This window comes from Lampetra planeri, chromosome 6 (genome assembly GCF_965212315.1).
Source record: "Lampetra planeri chromosome 6, kcLamPlan1.2.h2, whole genome shotgun sequence".
Lineage (NCBI taxonomy): Eukaryota > Metazoa > Chordata > Hyperoartia > Petromyzontiformes > Petromyzontidae > Lampetra > Lampetra planeri.
The window spans coordinates 297,216-314,515 of NC_136112.1; positions in this window are offsets into that span (position 1 = coordinate 297,216).

A 17,300-nucleotide genomic window follows, 5' to 3' on the forward strand; every position below is an offset into this window, starting at 1 on the left:
CCGGCGGGGTGGGGCGAGTGGCTCGAGTGCCGCTCGCGGCGCCTCCCTCCCTAATTGTGAGTAAACACGATTGTGAGTGAACACGATTGTGAGTGAACACGATTGTGAGTGAACATGTGTGGCGGTGTGGGGTTGGGGAGCGGGCGGGGGGGGATGCGGGAACCGGGGACCCGGCGATCCGCTACACCGACCCCCGGAATATTGAGGAGGAGGAGGTGACCGATGTCGAGGCTCGTTTTAGAGGCCGTAAATACTCTCACCACCAAGTGCAGGACTCGGCGCACAAAGGGATCGAGATAGGGGAGGGGGAGGCTGAGGGGAGGGGGGTTCGCATTTGAAAGCAGATTAAGGCGGCGCCTCCCGGCTCAGCCATTCAGACCCCCGCGCCGCGGCCTCTACTCCGACTTCTTATCTCAAGTGTGAGGCGCAGAACAAACGCGAAGTTTGCTGCGCACACAGAGACAATCCGCGCGGATTACACGGCGCGGCCGCGCAGATAGCGGCGCGGCGATACGCGGCGCCCCGCCCGCCCGCCCGGAGCAATCAGCTGGGTGCAAGGCGCTGGGTGCAGGGCGCTGGGTGCGAGGAGCTGGGTGCAGGGCGCTGGGTGCAGGGCGATGGGTGCGAGGAGCTGGGTGCGAGGAGCTGGGTGCAGGGCGCTGGGTGCGAGGAGCTGGGTGCAGGGCGCTGGGTGCAGGGCGCTGGGTGCTGGGCGCTGGGTGCAGGGCGCTGGGTGCAGGGTGCTGGGTGCAAGGCGCTGGGTGCAGGGCGCTGGGTGCAGGGCGCTGGGTGCTGGGCGCTGGGTGCAGGGCGCTGGGTGCAGGGTGCTGGGTGCAAGGCGCTGGGTGCAGGGCGCTGGGTGCAAGGCGCTGGGTGCTGGGTGCAAGGCGCTGGGTGCAGGGTGCTGGGTGCAGGGCGCTGGGTGCGGGGCGCGGTGCGCAGGGCGAACGTGCGGATGAGCGGCGGTCGCTGTGGGCGTTTGGCCGAGCGGGGTGGGGGGTGTCTCTCATGGGGGTCTCCCGCTGGGGTAGCGGGAAGGGACCTCGAGACCCCCCGTCGTGGGGGTCGCGGGGGTGCGGGAGGTGACGGAGGCATCGCGGCGATTTCACCGAAAATCTGACAAATTGTGGCCGTGCGCGTCTCTACGAGCCCCGGGCAAACACGTGTGCGTAGAGTGTCTATTAAAGGGCACCTAGCCTGGCACACGCGCCTGTCGGCAGCCGTTATGTTTGTTTATTTGTGTCGATGTGTGCGGGTGCGTTTGTTGGCGCAGGGAGACGGTAGTGCAGTGGTTTACGAAGTGCGTGACGAAGCCGGCTTCCTGAGTTCAATTCCGGGTCACAGCGAGAATCAGTCTCGATTAACGTCTCAATCGGTTCTGGCACACTTCGTGTAGGTCCACTCAGCCTTAAACGATGAGCTGACGCGGGTGTGTGAACATTGGCACTGGCGGTCGAGCGCGTTACCGTGTCCTGCGTTACGCGGTGGAGACCTTGATAGCTGCTCAATAACAGCACTTACCCTCGCAGTCTGAATGCCTAGACGGGGGGTCTTTGCCTGTGTATGTGCATGTGTGTGCATGTCCACTCCTCGTCCAACCTCTAACACTAGCACCGGCGCCGTTGTGGCGTAAATGCGTAATTGGTGACAAATATGCTTCCGTTGTGTTGAATATACATCCGTGTTGAGTCTAAGTGAATGTTAATCATTGTTTATCACCATGATGGTCGTTTGACGATACTTCACAATGCCGGTCAGTGCGAATTAATGAAGGCTTAGGACCGTTCACATATCACTCGCCACTGATAATAACCGTGGCCGGGATTTGGAACCGTAGTTGCCGGGTTCGTATAGACGAGTGCGCTAACCACTGCGCCACCGCTCGCGAATGCGTGCGTGTGTTAAGATACACACCATTCTGGCGTCTCTGCAGGGAGAATAAGGGGCATAATAATTATGCTAAATAATCTACATTGCGATATAGATGAGCGGAGTATATTCCATCCGACACACACAGACATGTCTCTGCACATCTAAAATAAAAGCATATTTGTTTACCCATCCCAGTAGCCCACATGGCCTTGTGGGAGTAGATTTTGTTCAGCAGCACCTTGTTGAATACAATAATTTTTATAAACACATGAATTAAATAATAGATCACGACGTCGTGATCTATAATTTTTCTACCTACGTGACTTTACCGACATAACCAAAGAGCATGGATTCCTGCAGTCACGAAAGCTTCAAATAAGATGTGAATTAAACGTATATATTTTAATATATTGGAATATTTCACCTGTGAAACCCATTTAGATGGGGTTTGCGCGGGTGTCCAAGTGTCAGCTTGTACACGCATCGTAACCACGTGATCACATATTGCAAACCACGTGATGACACGTGTACACACATTACAAGCACAGCGCGTACGCCGCCTGCGTGTACAATGCACAGGTGTGTGCGGTTGTGCGCGAGTGTGGGGAGCGGTGGCGCAGTGCTTAGCGACCCGAGTTAGATTCTCGCTCACGGTTACCAAACAATCATTGGCGAATATCACAACCGGTTTGGTGCCTCGCCTAGGTCTACTCGGCCTTTAATTAGTGCCTGTTGCGTACACATCAGCACCGGAGAGACAAATGCAGCCGGGCGTGACTCCTGATCACACCACTCGCTGGTGGCGTGTGCCGATGCGAACTTAATGGGTACTCGCTGACAAGACTTGCCCCAACAATCTATATGGGCAAACGGGGCATCTTTGTCTTTGTTGGGGGCTATAACCAAATGACTAAGCGACGTCTCCTTCACGAATCCGTCTTTCCACGTCAACAACGCGAGTCGTGCGATCGCGCGCATCCCGGCATCAGCACCTTCTCACCGACATTGATTCGGCACGAGCGACACCCTCATCAGCAGTTGAGGCTGTGGGGGCGGGGCGGGCCGGGGGGTGTTGGGGGTGTAATCTCTGTCCGGCTCTCCGTGTTGACCCCGCGTGTAAATAGTCACCGCGCCGGCGTCAGGCGCCTCGGAGGCCGGAGCCGCGCCGCGTCCAATTCTGATACAGACGATTGCGCGTGTGGGCGCGACCCCCCGCGAGGGTGACCCCCCCCCATTCACCCCCACCACTCACCCTCCATACCCACCCCTCACCACACCCCTCACCATCCACCCCACCAAGCCCCCCCCCCACCATCCCCACCACTCTCCCCGCCAGCTCCCGCCCCTCCCGCGGCGCGTCAATTAGGCGCCTATTAGCGGAACCCGCGGCTGTCGGGCCGGAGGAGCGGCGGTGGATTAGGGGGCAGGGAAGAGGGGGGGGGTTGGTGGGTGGGGTGAGGCGAGGCGGAGAGCCTGGTTCCAGCCCCCACCCCGCCCCCCAGTCTAGAACCTCGCCCCCCCCCAACCACCTCCATGCCCCCCCCCCCCCCCGGGACGTATTTCGCACGCACCCCTTCCCCTCCGTCGCGCTGCTTTGCTGAATCCCGCCGCGGGGCTAAGTGGTGTTAAGCTCAGGGATGCGTTGGGATTGCAGTGCCGCAAGGATGGGGCTGAGGTTGGGGCTGGAGATTGGGACAGGGTTAGGGCTCGAGACAGGGTTAGAGATATGGACAGGGTTAATGTTGGGGTTATGGTTCGGGTTTCATGTCAATTCGGGTTTAATGATACATTAATTCGGTTTCATGATTGATACAATCGTGGTCTTGTTTCCAGCGAATTGTTAATCCACTGCTGGATGAAAGCCTCCCACACTTCTAGTGTTGGATTTGCTTGACCATACTTCACCACGCTGGTCAGTGCGGGTTTCTTTACGGGATGGTCCCAGGCCCGCTTCAGATATCACTTTGCCACTGATGTTCGCCGTGGCCGGCTCATGGCACAGTGCGCTAACCCCTTTGCCTCCGCTCCACACCGAACCCTAATCCGTGTTTATTGTGGCGTCCAACATGGGTTTACCGGCCACGTGGTTCAGTGCTGAGTGGTAGATGCTGATACTGCTTTGATACTGGACCACCATCGCAGCATAATGGAATGTGGCGGTGGCTTAGGAAGGCCGAGATCCAGCAGTGGATTGACAAAGGGGCACTGCATTATTATTTTTATTATGATTAACTCGGGGTTAATGTTGAGGCGTTGTTTGGGCTCGAGTCATTGAGTAATGTTGAGTTCCTGAAGAAGCTCCTCAGCACGTGGAGCGAAACGTCGGACATCACGCGCCAAACGCCGCGTATAGAACGCGAGCTGCACGGCGTGGGTCACACAGCATTTGGCAAGACGCTCCTGAAAACGTCCCTTTAGACTCGGCCTGGACCACACACCCACTGATTAGTCTCATCCACCACCACTCCGTTTCCAACCACCATGCTGTGTTCAAGGACCACACTGCAGGTCACAGCAACACACTCACCCACTTGCTCACACACTCACCCACTCACCCACTTGCTCACTCACCCACTCCCCCACCCACTCCCCCACCCACTCACCACACTGCAGGTCGCAGCAACACACTCGCCCACTCACCCACTTGCTCACTCACCCACTCCCCCACCCACTCCCCCAGCCACTCACCACACTGCAGGTCGCCTCACTTCTCTGTCTGCCTCTCTCCATGCGCCGCTCCGGGCTGGATTCCCTCTCTCGTCACCGCCGTCTCGTTTCCCCGAGCTCAGGCGACAGCAATGCACGACACGCGTTTACTCTCATCCGTGATCACGTCGATAGCGCTGTTTGTTGCTGGGCGCTTCACGCGTCGGACCTTTGGGCTTCTACTCATCCACTGTGTAAAAATTTGCAACGTAAAGTGGGAGATGGGGGGGGGAGCTGGGGGCGGTTGGGTTGTTTTTAGTCCGCGCCTAATACATTTTAACAGATTATATTATTCCGATATTTGATCAACTTTCTAGAGACTAAACAAATTAAGGTTGCTTTTTTTCTGTGCAGAAGCCCCCCCCCCCCCACAAAGAAACGAGAAGTAAGGAATTTAATTATCAGGCCCGGTCTTTAATGGTTCGTCTCGAACTCGCCGCGTCTGCGCGCTAAGTGTGTTAGAAGCGCGCTCTCGCTCGACATGAGACGTGCACACGTGGAGCGCCGCCTCGCTCCGTGAACGCGGCGGGGGGGGGCTACGCGGGGCCCCACGCAGCCCCCGTCGCGAGTTCACACGCCCCCCCTCCTTCACCCGAACTCGATCCCACGTCCCGCGCGCTAAGTTTAGTCCGCGGCGCTGGGATCGCAGCGACTCCCACGCGGGCAGCAGCGGTTTCCACCAACACACACACACTCGCCTGTGCGCATACACACACACTCACGCGTGTGCGCACACACACACTCGCGCGTGTGCGCACACACACACACTCACTCACGCGTGTGCGCACACACACTCACTCACGCGTGTGCGCACACACACGAACTCACTCACGTTTGTACACACTGAACGTGTGCACGCACGCACACATGTACACGGACACACTGAACGTGTATACACACACACTTAAACTGCATGCACACACACACCTAAACGTGTACATACACTTAGAACATGTGTACACATAATCACACTGCGTACACACGATTAGAACACGTGTGCACACCGCACGCTCACGCAGACTCGGAGTGTGATCACTTCTGCACGACACGATCCGAAATGAAGCGCACTCCGAGTGAGTGTGTCAGCGAGTGAGTGTGTCAGCGGGTGAGTGTGTCAGCGAGTGTGTCAGCGGGTGAGTGTGTCAGCGAGTGTGTCAGCGGGTGAGTGTGTCAGCGAGTGAGTGTGTCAGCGAGTGTGTCAGCGAGTGAGTGTGTCAGCAAGTGTGTCAGCGGGTGAGTGTGTCAGCAGGTAAGTGAGTCAGCGGGTGAGTGTGTCAGCGAGTGTGTTAGCGGGTGAGTGTATCAGCGAGTGAGTGTGTCAGCGGGTGAGTGTGTCAGCGAGTGAGTGTGTCAGCGAGTGAGTGTGTCAGCGGGTGAGTGTATCAGCAAGTGTGTCAGCAGGTGAGTGTGTCAGCAGGTGAGTGAGTCAGCGGGTGAGTGTGTCAGCGAGTGTGTCAGCGGGTGAGTGTGTCAGCGAGTGTGTCAGCGGGTGAGTGTGTCAGCGGGTGAGTGTGTCAGCGAGTGAGTCAGCGGGTGAGTCAGTGGGTGAGTGTGTCAGCGATTGAGTGTGTCAGCGAGTTCGTGGGTCAGCGAGTGTGTCAGCGAGTGAGTGTGTCAGTGGGTGAGTGTGTCAGCGAGTGTGTCAGCGAGTGAGTGTGTCAGCGAGTGAGTGTGTCAGCGAGTGAGTGTGAGGAGCGGTAGTTCAGCGGGTAGTGCGCTGCGCTACGAACCCTGCGACCAGAGTTCGGTTCCCGCTCACGGCCAACACCAGTGACGTTTGGTGTTGGCCGTGAACCGGTCCTGATCCTCCCCTAGGTGGACTCAGCCTAATATGAGTGCAGTGTGTAATAATACATCGCCACTCGGGGACAAAGGCGGCCTGGCGTGGTGCTGGCCACCCACCGCCTCGTGTGCTGTCGCGACCTTCATAGGTGGTGCTCGCAAGCAGCACGTGCTGTGAGCTGCAATGTGGTTGTGGTGGCGGTGGGGGTTGAACACAGCGTGGTGGTGGTGGTGGTTGTTGAGGCAGCAGGCAGGGTACAGACCGAGTTCTTCACGCGGGCGGAGGAGTCATTGAGTGATGTTCGGAGGAGCAGCTGATGTTGATGGAGAGCAACAGCTCCCTGTATTATTGAACATGGAGGTGGTTGATGAGCCAGATGATGGCGCCAGGAGTAGCATCAGGGGTGTAGCATTAATGCCGTGATGATGGCTGCTCCACTTTGTTTGTGAATCGAGCACCGAGTCTCCGTTATTTGCTCCATGGTTCTGTTCTGGGTGTCCGCACACTCCACACGCAGACAGGAGAGTTTTTTTTTTTTCCACGTGTGGATCACCACCGTCATTGTGAACATTGAGTGGCCGCAGTAGCTGCTGCCACGAATTGTGTGCGGGCGCTGTTTAGTTTAGTTTGGGCTGTGGCCCAGAAGATCGAAACCTGGGATATTTTGCGTCACCGGATCTTTCCCGAGTTGTTGGTAGGGGACATTACCGCTGACGGTAGTTGTTGGTAGGGGAACATTACCGCTGATGGTTGTTGTTGGTAGGGGAACATTACCGCTGATGGTAGTTGTTGGTAGGGGAACATTACCGCTGACGGTTGTTGTTGGTAGGGGAACATTACCGCTGATGGTAGTTGTTGGTAGGGGAACATTACCGCTGACGGTTGTTGTTGGTAGGGGAACATTACCGCTGATGGTTGTTGTTGGTATGGGAACATTACCGCTGATGGTTGTTGTTGGTAGGGGAACATTACCGCTGACGGTTGTTGTTGGTAGGGGAACATTACCGCTGATGGTTGTTGTTGGTATGGGAACATTACCGCTGATGGTAGTTGTTGGTAGGGGAACATTACCGCTGATGGTTGTTGTTGGTAGGGGAACATTACCGCTGATGGTTGTTGTTGGTAGGGGAACATTACCGCTGATGGTTGTTGTTGGTAGGGGAACATTACCGCTGATGGTTGTTGTTGGTATGGGAACATTACCGCTGATGGTTGTTGTTGGTAGGGGAACATTACCGCTGATGGTAGTTGTTGGTAGGGGAACATTACCGCTGATGGTTGTTGTTGGTAGGGGAACATTACCGCTGATGGTTGTTGTTGGTAGGGGAACATTACCGCTGATGGTTGTTGTTGGTAGGGGAACATTACCGCTGATGGTAGTTGTTGGTAGGGGAACATTACCGCTGATGGTTGTTGTTGGTAGGGGAACATTACCGCTGATGGTTGTTGTTGGTAGGGGAACATTACCGCTGATGGTTGTTGTTGGTATGGGAACATTACCGCTGATGGTTGTTGTTGGTAGGGGAACATTACCGCTGATGGTTGTTGTTGGTAGGGGAACATTACCGCTGATGGTTGTTGTTGGTAGGGGAACATTACCGCTGATGGTTGTTGTTGGTATGGGAACATTACCGCTGATGGTTGTTGTTGGTAGGGGAACATTACCGCTGATGGTAGTTGTTGGTAGGGGAACATTACCGCTGATGGTTGTTGTTGGTATGGGAACATTACCGCTGATGGTTGTTGTTGGTATGGGAACATTACCGCTGATGGTTGTTGTTGGTAGGGGAACATTACCGCTGATGGTAGTTGTTGGTAGGGGAACATTACCGCTGATGGTTGTTGTTGGGTTGGTAGGGGAACATTACCGCTGATGGTTGTTGTTGGTAGGGGAACATTACCGCTGATGGTAGTTGTTGGTAGGGGAACATTACCGCTGATGGTTGTTGTTGGGTTGGTAGGGGAACATTACCGCTGATGGTTGTTGTTGGTATGGGAACATTACCGCTGATGGTAGTTGTTGGTAGGGGAACATTACCGCTGATGGTAGTTGTTGGTAGGGGAACATTACCGCTGATGGTTGTTGTTGGGTTGGTAGGGGAACATTACCGCTGATGGTTGTTGTTGGTATGGGAACATTACCGCTGATGGTAGTTGTTGGTAGGGGAACATTACCGCTGATGGTAGTTGTTGGTAGGGGAACATTACCGCTGATGGTTGTTGTTGGTAGGGGAACATTACCGCTGATGGTTGTTGTTGGTAGGGGAACATTACCGCTGATGGTTGTTGTTGGTAGGGGAACATTACCGCTGATGGTTGTTGTTGGTAGGGGAACATTACCGCTGATGGTAGTTGTTGGTAGGGGAACATTACCGCTGATGGTTGTTGTTGGTAGGGGAACATTACCGCTGATGGTTGTTGTTGGTAGGGGAACATTACCGCTGATGGTTGTTGTTGGTATGGGAACATTACCGCTGATGGTTGTTGTTGGTAGGGGAACATTACCGCTGATGGTAGTTGTTGGTAGGGGAACATTACCGCTGATGGTTGTTGTTGGTATGGGAACATTACCGCTGATGGTTGTTGTTGGTAGGGGAACATTACCGCTGATGGTAGTTGTTGGTAGGGGAACATTACCGCTGATGGTAGTTGTTGGTAGGGGAACATTACCGCTGATGGTTGTTGTTGGGTTGGTAGGGGAACATTACCGCTGATGGTTGTTGTTGGTAGGGGAACATTACCGCTGACGGTAGCTGTTGGTAGGGGAACATTACCGCTGATGGTAGTTGTTGGTAGGGGAACATTACCGCTGATGGTAGCGCTATGAGAGTGACGGAGAGGCGCCTGACCGCCGCTGAGTGAGCGATCGACTCGAGCGAGTCGGCGAGTGCAGGCTGCATCAATCACCCCGACTGCTGCTTATCTCGGAGTTATATCGGCTACAACTGTAAAGTAGAAGCTGGGAGCTCCACTCCAGATGTGACAGCAACAGCATCAGCAGCAGGATTCAGGCTCGCGCGGAATCTGCTTTGTTCAGCAGCATCATGAGCTCAAGGTTCACCCTAAATCGCATCCACTGCACATAACCATGGCACATGCGGATACCTGATGCACAAATGTAAAATTAAAAGCTCTCCAGTAGTGTGCGACTGTGGTCATCCTGAACAGACCGTACAACGTGTAACGACGCAATGCCCGGTTCACAAATACGAAGGAGACATCGCAGCGATGCACTCCGATACTTCTCACGCGGTTATCTGGCTTGACCAGCTGGATGTGAAAATGGAGTTGTTGTTCTGCATCCACATCAGATGTACGAAAAAAGATTGGCAGCAGCAATGATGGTGATCAAGGGAGACTGGCACGGCAAATAGAACTCGGTTTCTCAGGGAGAGCCGTTCCATAACGCCTCACGTGGAATGTCGTGCCAAGAAGATTTGTGGCTCTACTGTGGATGGGAACATCAGCGCCAATTGACCGTGTGGCAGGAACCGTGGCATTACCCAGGCCTGGGCTCTGATGGAGCCGACCGTGACCACGTGGTTGTCGTTCCAATGGCGACCGTGACCACGTGGTTGTCGCTCCAATGGAGACTCGGATCGGAGTCGGAGCGGACTGGGAGTGACCTCTCCGCGCGTTGCCCGCTGCGGTGTCTTGTGGTGCGTTAGTGAGTGCGTTCGTGAGCGAGTAATTTAGCGAGTTAGTGATTTCGTGAGTTAGTTCCTGAATGGATGAGTTCGTAAGTGCGTTAGTGAGTTAGTTGCCGAGTGCGTTAGTGAATGAGTTAGCAAGTGAGTGAGTGTGTAAGTGCGTGCATTAGTGACGGTGTTAAGTGAGCGAGTTAGTGAGTTGGTGTGAGAAAATGCGTTGGCGTGAGTGTGATTTTATACCCAAAGGCGCGTGTGCGATATGAAGCCTTGACAGACTATTGGTGCAAGTGCTGTTAGCGAGCACCTATGAAAGACGAACACGGTACGCGAGGGGGAGGGTGACCAGCACCACGTCCGGCCGCCTTTATCTTCCTCGTGGCAATGTTTACCAGATACTCAATTGAGGTTGAGTCGACCTAGGGGAGACCCAGCATTTACTCAAAGATTCGCCACTGGTGTTGGTGACCGTGAGCGGGAATCGAACTCGGCTGGCCGGGTTCGTAACGCAGCATGCACACACGCACGAACCCACGCACGCACACACGCACACACACGCACACATGCACACACACGCACACACGCACGCACACACGCATGCACACACACGCGCACACACACACGCACACACGCACAACAACAACAACAACCGCCATTCGCCACTAAGTGGCGGTGACGTCACCACGACGCTTGTGCCAGGCCATGTGCACCTTGAGGCCACGTGAAGTGTCGAACGCCCGCTGGCAGGAGGTCACGGGGCAGACCCAGGTGCCACGGGTCGACTGACCGAGATGACCGAGATGACTGGCTGATGCACCACCTGTGCCCCCTACTGTACCAACTTGCTGTGCTTTAGCCACCCGGCGCTCCGCTCGTTGTTGTGAGCGTTGCTCCTCCGCCCTCCGTTGTTGCTGGAGGGCGACTGCCTCCAACTGCCCAGTAGCGTCCTTCACGAGCCTCCTCCACTGAGGCCGATCTTGACACCGCTGGTACCAGTCATCGGCAAGTCCACTCAGCTCCACATCCTCCTGTACCACATCACTCCATCTCTTCTCCAGCCCGTGCCGCGCCCGTTTAGCCCCCTCGATCCGGCCGAACAAAAGCTGTTTAGGCATGCGGTGGCTGGGCATGCGGGCTACATGACCCAGCCAACACACACATGCACACACACATTCACGCACACACACGCACACGCACACACGCACGCACACACATGCACACACGCACACACACACACGCACACACATGCATGCACGCACACACATGCACACACGCACAAACACACATGCACACACACGCACACACATGCACACACACGCACACACACATGCACACACGCACGCACACACGCACACACACACGCACACACACACATGCACACACCCACACGCACGCACGCGCGCGCGTTCTTGCGGATAGAGACGCGAGACACGGGAGACGCGGGAGACGCGGGAGGCGCCGAGTGCGCGTCTCGCTTTACGGGAAACTCGACGAGCGCCGCGCGCGGCTCCTCGCCGCCCTCTGCGCCGTCGGCGCTGCGCCCAGAGGCGGCGCGGACGCGCAGGCGACACGAGCGGGATCCCCCCCACCCCCCCCCATCTTACAAAATTTGTCCGCGGAAAAAATCAATGGGCGGCGGTGAGGGTTTGGCGCCCCCCGGTTGGGGGGAGGGGCTAGGGGGTGGTGGGGGGTGGTGGGGGGGGGCGCTTCTCTCAAAGGGACGTTTCCTCTCTCTCCCCGCGCTCCCCTCTCTCTCTCTTCCCCCCATAGCCCCCCCCCCCCCCCTCCTCGTCTCTCTCCTCGTCTCTCTCCCCATGCCGTGCTCTCTCTCACCCCGGGTCGCGCCTCTGTGTTCCGCTACGAGAGAGAGGGCGAGAGGCAGGGCGAGTGTGTATGTGTGTAAAGCGAGTGTGTGTGTGTGAAGCGAGTGTGTATGTGTGTAAAGCGAGTGTGTGTGTGTGTGTGAAGCGAGTGTGTGTGTAAAGCGAGTGTGTTTGTGTGTAAAGCGAGTGTGTGTGTGTGTGAAGCGAGTGTGTGTGTGTAAAGCGAGTGTGTGTGTAAAGCGAGTGTGTGTGTGAAGCGAGTGTGTGTGTGTAAAGCGAGTGTGTGTGTGTGTGTGTGAAGCGAGTGTGTGTGTAAAGCGAGTGTGTGTGTGAAGCGAGTGTGTGTGTGTAAAGCGAGTGTGTGTGTGTGTGAAGCGAGTGTGTGTGTGTGTAAAGCGAGTGTGTGTGTGTGAAGTAGACATTGTGTTGCGCGTGGTCAATGGGACGCGTCCAAAGGGAGATGGAGTGACGAAATGTACAGGTGCTTCGTCGGCGCATTGGCTCGAGTATTTGTGCCGATTTCTTGGGTAAAGCGTTCATGCAGTAGTGGACTGGCTGTTGGTGGTGGTAAGGATACGTGTGTGTGTAAACATCGTCACTGGGGAGACAAAGGCGGTCGGGCGTGGTACTGGCCACCCACTCACCCCCTCGTCTACCGTTCCGGCCTTCAGCACTTGCCCCTACAGTCTGTTAAGGCTATACGGGGGATCTTTTTTTATTGGTGAGGATACGTGGCGTGTGCGTGCCTCGTGACACTCACGCACGGTTGGTTCACGAATTGTGTGGTGTGTTAACCACAGCACATGCGTGCGTTAATTAAGCACACACACACGCCAACATCATCATCAGCAGCAGCAGCCGTGATCAATCCACTGCTGGATGGAGCCTCCCCCCCCCAAGCTAAGCCGTCGCTACCTCTCGCGGTTGTGCGATGTCACGACCGCACCGCTCGCGGATCTCCGAGTTGACCTCCGAGTTGATCTCCGAGTTGATCTCCGAGTTGATCTCCGAGTTGATCTCCGAGTTGAGCTCCGAGTTGATCTCCGAGTTGAGCTCCGAGTTGATCTCCGAGTTGAGCTCCGAGTTGAGCTCCGAGTTGAGCTCCGAGTTGAGCTCCGAGTTGAGCTCCGAGTTGATCTCCGAGTTGATCTCCGAGTTGAGCTCCGAGTTGATCTCCGAGTTGATCTCCGAGTTGAGCTCCGAGTTGATCTCCGAGTTGAGCTCCGAGTTGATCTCCGAGTTGAGCTCCGAGTTGAGCTCCGAGTTGATCTCCGAGTTGATCTCCGAGTTGATCTCCGAGTTGAGCTCCGAGTTGATCTCCGAGTTGATCTCCGAGTTGAGCTCCGAGTTGATCTCTGGGTTGATCTCTGGGTTGATCGCTGAGTTGATCTCTGGGTTGATCGCTCCGTCTCCGCGGCGGACGTCCCATCGCGCGAGTTTCCCGACTTTGGCTGCCACTCCTCTGTTAGTCTCGCCCAGCGGCCACCAACCATTCTAGCGACGCGTCCTGTCCAAGGCCACTCACCTTAACCGTCAAATTATCTATTCAAGCCGTGCATGTAGACATGTGCCAATACATAAATAGCTATGCGGTATTAAAATACGCATAAAGACGCAAATACACACGCACATGCACAAATAAACACACACACATTTCGTTATATCAACAACGGCCAACAACCATATACACGTACATACGTACATATGAACACGCATGAATATGCACGCACGTGGTCACATGTACGCACGTGTGTATATATATATACACAAACATATATAAAGACAAAGGTCCACCGTATAGCCTTCAGCAGACTGTTGGGACAATTTCCGCATGTTTCCCTCGACAACCACACGTCACAACAGGAAGTCTATGACACGTCACAACAGGTAGTCTATGACGTCACAACAGGTAGTTTATCACACGTCACAACAGGTAGTCTATGACGTCACAACAGGTGGTCTATGACACGTCACAACAGGTGTCTCTTGAGTCGTATATAGAGCAGTGCGCAAACCACTACACCACCGCTCCCCACCATAGAAACACAAACATATAAATACACACTCTCCCACACACGTACATGTATGTACACTCACACACACGCACACACACACACACATTGAAGACGCCTGCGTGTCCCTGTGTGTCCACGTGTGTTCCCTGGGCTGTGGGAGCAGCGGTGCAGTAGTTAGTGCACTGCACTACGAACCCGGCAACCCGAATTAGATTCTCTGGTCAACACCAGTAACGATCATCCGAACCAATCCTGGGCCTCCCCTAGGTCACCTCAGCCTCAAATTAGTACCTGGTGCGTTGTGGAAATACCGCCACTTGGGAGACAGAGGCGGTCGGGCGTGGTAGTGGCAACCCCTCGCGCGCCGTTCCGGAATGTATAGTGCAGGCTAACAGCACTTGCCCTAACAGTCTGTGAAGGCTACACGGGGGATCTTTGTCTGTGGGATCTCTCTTCCTCCGGCTAGAATACGAGGGGGCTTCTGCTCCTCACGACTCTCGACTCCACTGCGGGCGCCGCGTGGCCACGGGGACGAGGCGGGACGACCGCGGCGATGCCCACGGCACTCCGACATCGTCGCGATCCGGTCCCCGCGTCTCCCTCACCGCGGCATTCACCGCCGCCGCTCCGCCGACCGTGAACACGGCGCGCGCGGTTCTTACTGCAACGTCACCAGCCACGGCCGATCCACTGCTGGATGAGCCCCCACTAACCCATGCCTCTGGCCATCCCTCCGCCCGCCCGCCGCGATGCCGGCGCTCATCGCGCGCAGGTCACCGAGCTGATCCCCGTCCCTCCCATCGCTGCTGTGGGCCTCCTCTCGGGAGCGTGTTCAATCCTCGGCCTGCCTGCCGTGCCGTGCCGTGCCGTGCCGTGTCGTGCCGTGCCGTGTCGTGCCGTGCCGTGTCGTGCCGTGCCGTGCCGTGGTTAGTCTCGAGCCCCGTTCGCCATCTCGCCTGCTAGCCGTGCGGCATGCCCCCCATAGCCGCTCAAAAATGAATATTGGCAGACAACGCGGAGTGAGATTTGCATTTATGTTCTGGTCCGCGTGCTCCTCTTCCTCCTCTCTCTGACTCTCAGATGCCACTTCGCCTGTCCCGTTGCGCACACGGTGAGGTTGTTGCTTTGTTGCTGCTGCTGTTCCATCGCAGATCGCCGTTGTTGATATGTGTGATCAATGCAATGATTGAAAACGATCTCTCTCCCTTCGAAGGCACCGTGGTGAACACATCCCGCGCCTCACGAGGCGCTAGCCCCTCTGCCCGCGAGACCACAGCAGCAATTAGAGCGGCGGGAGCGGCAATAGACCCCGTGGTGGCACGGGGCATCCTCCTGCGCGCGCCGTGGCGGTCTCGCGTGGGACGCGCTTTGTGGCGCGGTGTTTTGCATGGTAGTTGGCGTGGGATTCATCATGGTCGTCGGAGTACCATTGGGGCGTGGTGTATTGTGCTGTGTGGCATGCAGCATGGTATTCGCTACACCGTGGCGTGTCATGCGTGGCGTGGTACGAGCCCCGGTCCCGAGTTCACGGGGTGTGAGACGCGACTCGGGGGGAGTGGGGGGGGGTCCGCGACCCTCGCCCCCGTGTCGCCCCGCGGATCGATGAATGGATTATTAATTAATTAATTGGCGTCCCCGGGTCAATGAACGCGGATTGAGCGGGCAGTCCGTGAATTTGGCTCCTTCGGCCACGTGGAGACCTGGCGCCTCCTGATCAATACTCACCAGGGCATACACAACATACACAACATACACACAATACACACACCATCAACTCAGCATACACAATATCAGCACAATATACACAACGCCAACACAGTAAACACAGCATCAACACAATATACACATCAACATAACATACGCAACAGCAACACAATATACACAGCATCAACACAGCATACACAATAGCAACACAGCATGCACAATATCAACACAATATACACAGCAACTCAGCATGCACAATATCAACACAATATACACACCATCAACACAATATACATAGCAGCAACACAATACACACAGCATCGACACAATATACACAACATCGACACAATACACGCACCATCAACACAGTATATACAACATCAAGATACTATGTAACATCGCCACAATATACACAAGATCAATACAAAATACACAACATCAACACAGCATGCACGTCAAGCATAACGCGACATACGCTACGGAGAAGGGACGTGGGGAGAAGGGACGTGGGGAGAGGTGGCGGAGGGGGAACGGGAGAAAGCCGGGAACCTTCGAGGAGGTTCGAGAAGGGGGGCGTAGCCGAGGGAGGGCGAGGCTGCGCTGGGGGGGGGGGGTAAAAGGGGGACCCGGAGAGGACTCGGGGCGGTAGTTGGAGTGGACCCCTGGAGTCTTCGTCTTCAACACCGCCTCTACCCTCGCCTTCAGCCTCGTGGGCCAGGCAGCCTGTTGCTGTCCTGACCCGATTCAAGTATTCCCTTTGCCTGCGAGGGCTCTAAATAAGCAGAGTGCCTCCTACTTTAGCGTCTCTCTAGTGCAGGGGTCGGCAACCAAAATAACAAGAAGAGCCATTTCTTTCCAATTCGGTACAAAATTCAGTATTTCAAGAGCCGCAATGCATCTGAGTACATACTGTTCATACGTACATATTGTCAAGAAGCAGCCCGTAAAGAGCCGCATGCGGCTCCGGAGCCGTAGGTTGCCGACCCCTGCTCTAGTGCATCACGACACATACATACACATTAAAACACACACACAACGCGCATGCACGCAGGTGACACACACACGTAAACAAATAGTTGTGACATACTCGACTAACAACTACAAAGTACACGTAGAGATAACGACACACCACTGATTTCGTGAGTATTTACCGAGATATTCACAACGCGATGCGATGTGAATCCGCGCGTGGGCGCGTTGTCGTTGTAACCACACGGCAACATTCACTGCCCTCTCACCTTCCTCGACCGGCACTGACCAGCGTGGTGAAGTATGGTCAAATCGCCCCCCGCGGCCCGCTCCTCATCCAGCAGTGGATTGAGGTGCACGCCGCGTCTACAATGCGAGACCGCGTCCCACAGCGATGGACACAAGTGGACACTATCATGGTCTCTCTGCTATCATGAAGAAGGGACATTGCCCCAAACGTCGCCCATGTCACGTGTGTATGTGGGTGATGACGCGTGTTGCAAAGCTTCGTGGTTCGACTCCAGCAGGTCGCTCTGGTTAATAGTTTTGTTTCTGCGGGTGGATTCATCGTGAGAATAATCTTAGGACGCGTCGTCTGTGCGTCATTCACGGTGTGGGGACGTTAAAGATCCCGTGCCGGCGTCACGGTCCAACTTGACCAAATTAGAATAATCACCAGCAAATGATGAGTCATTGCGATTGGCACAGCAGCAGCATTGCCCCCACCCCTACTGTACAACTACCGCAGGCTGTGTCTGTGAAACACGGCAGCGCCTCCGAT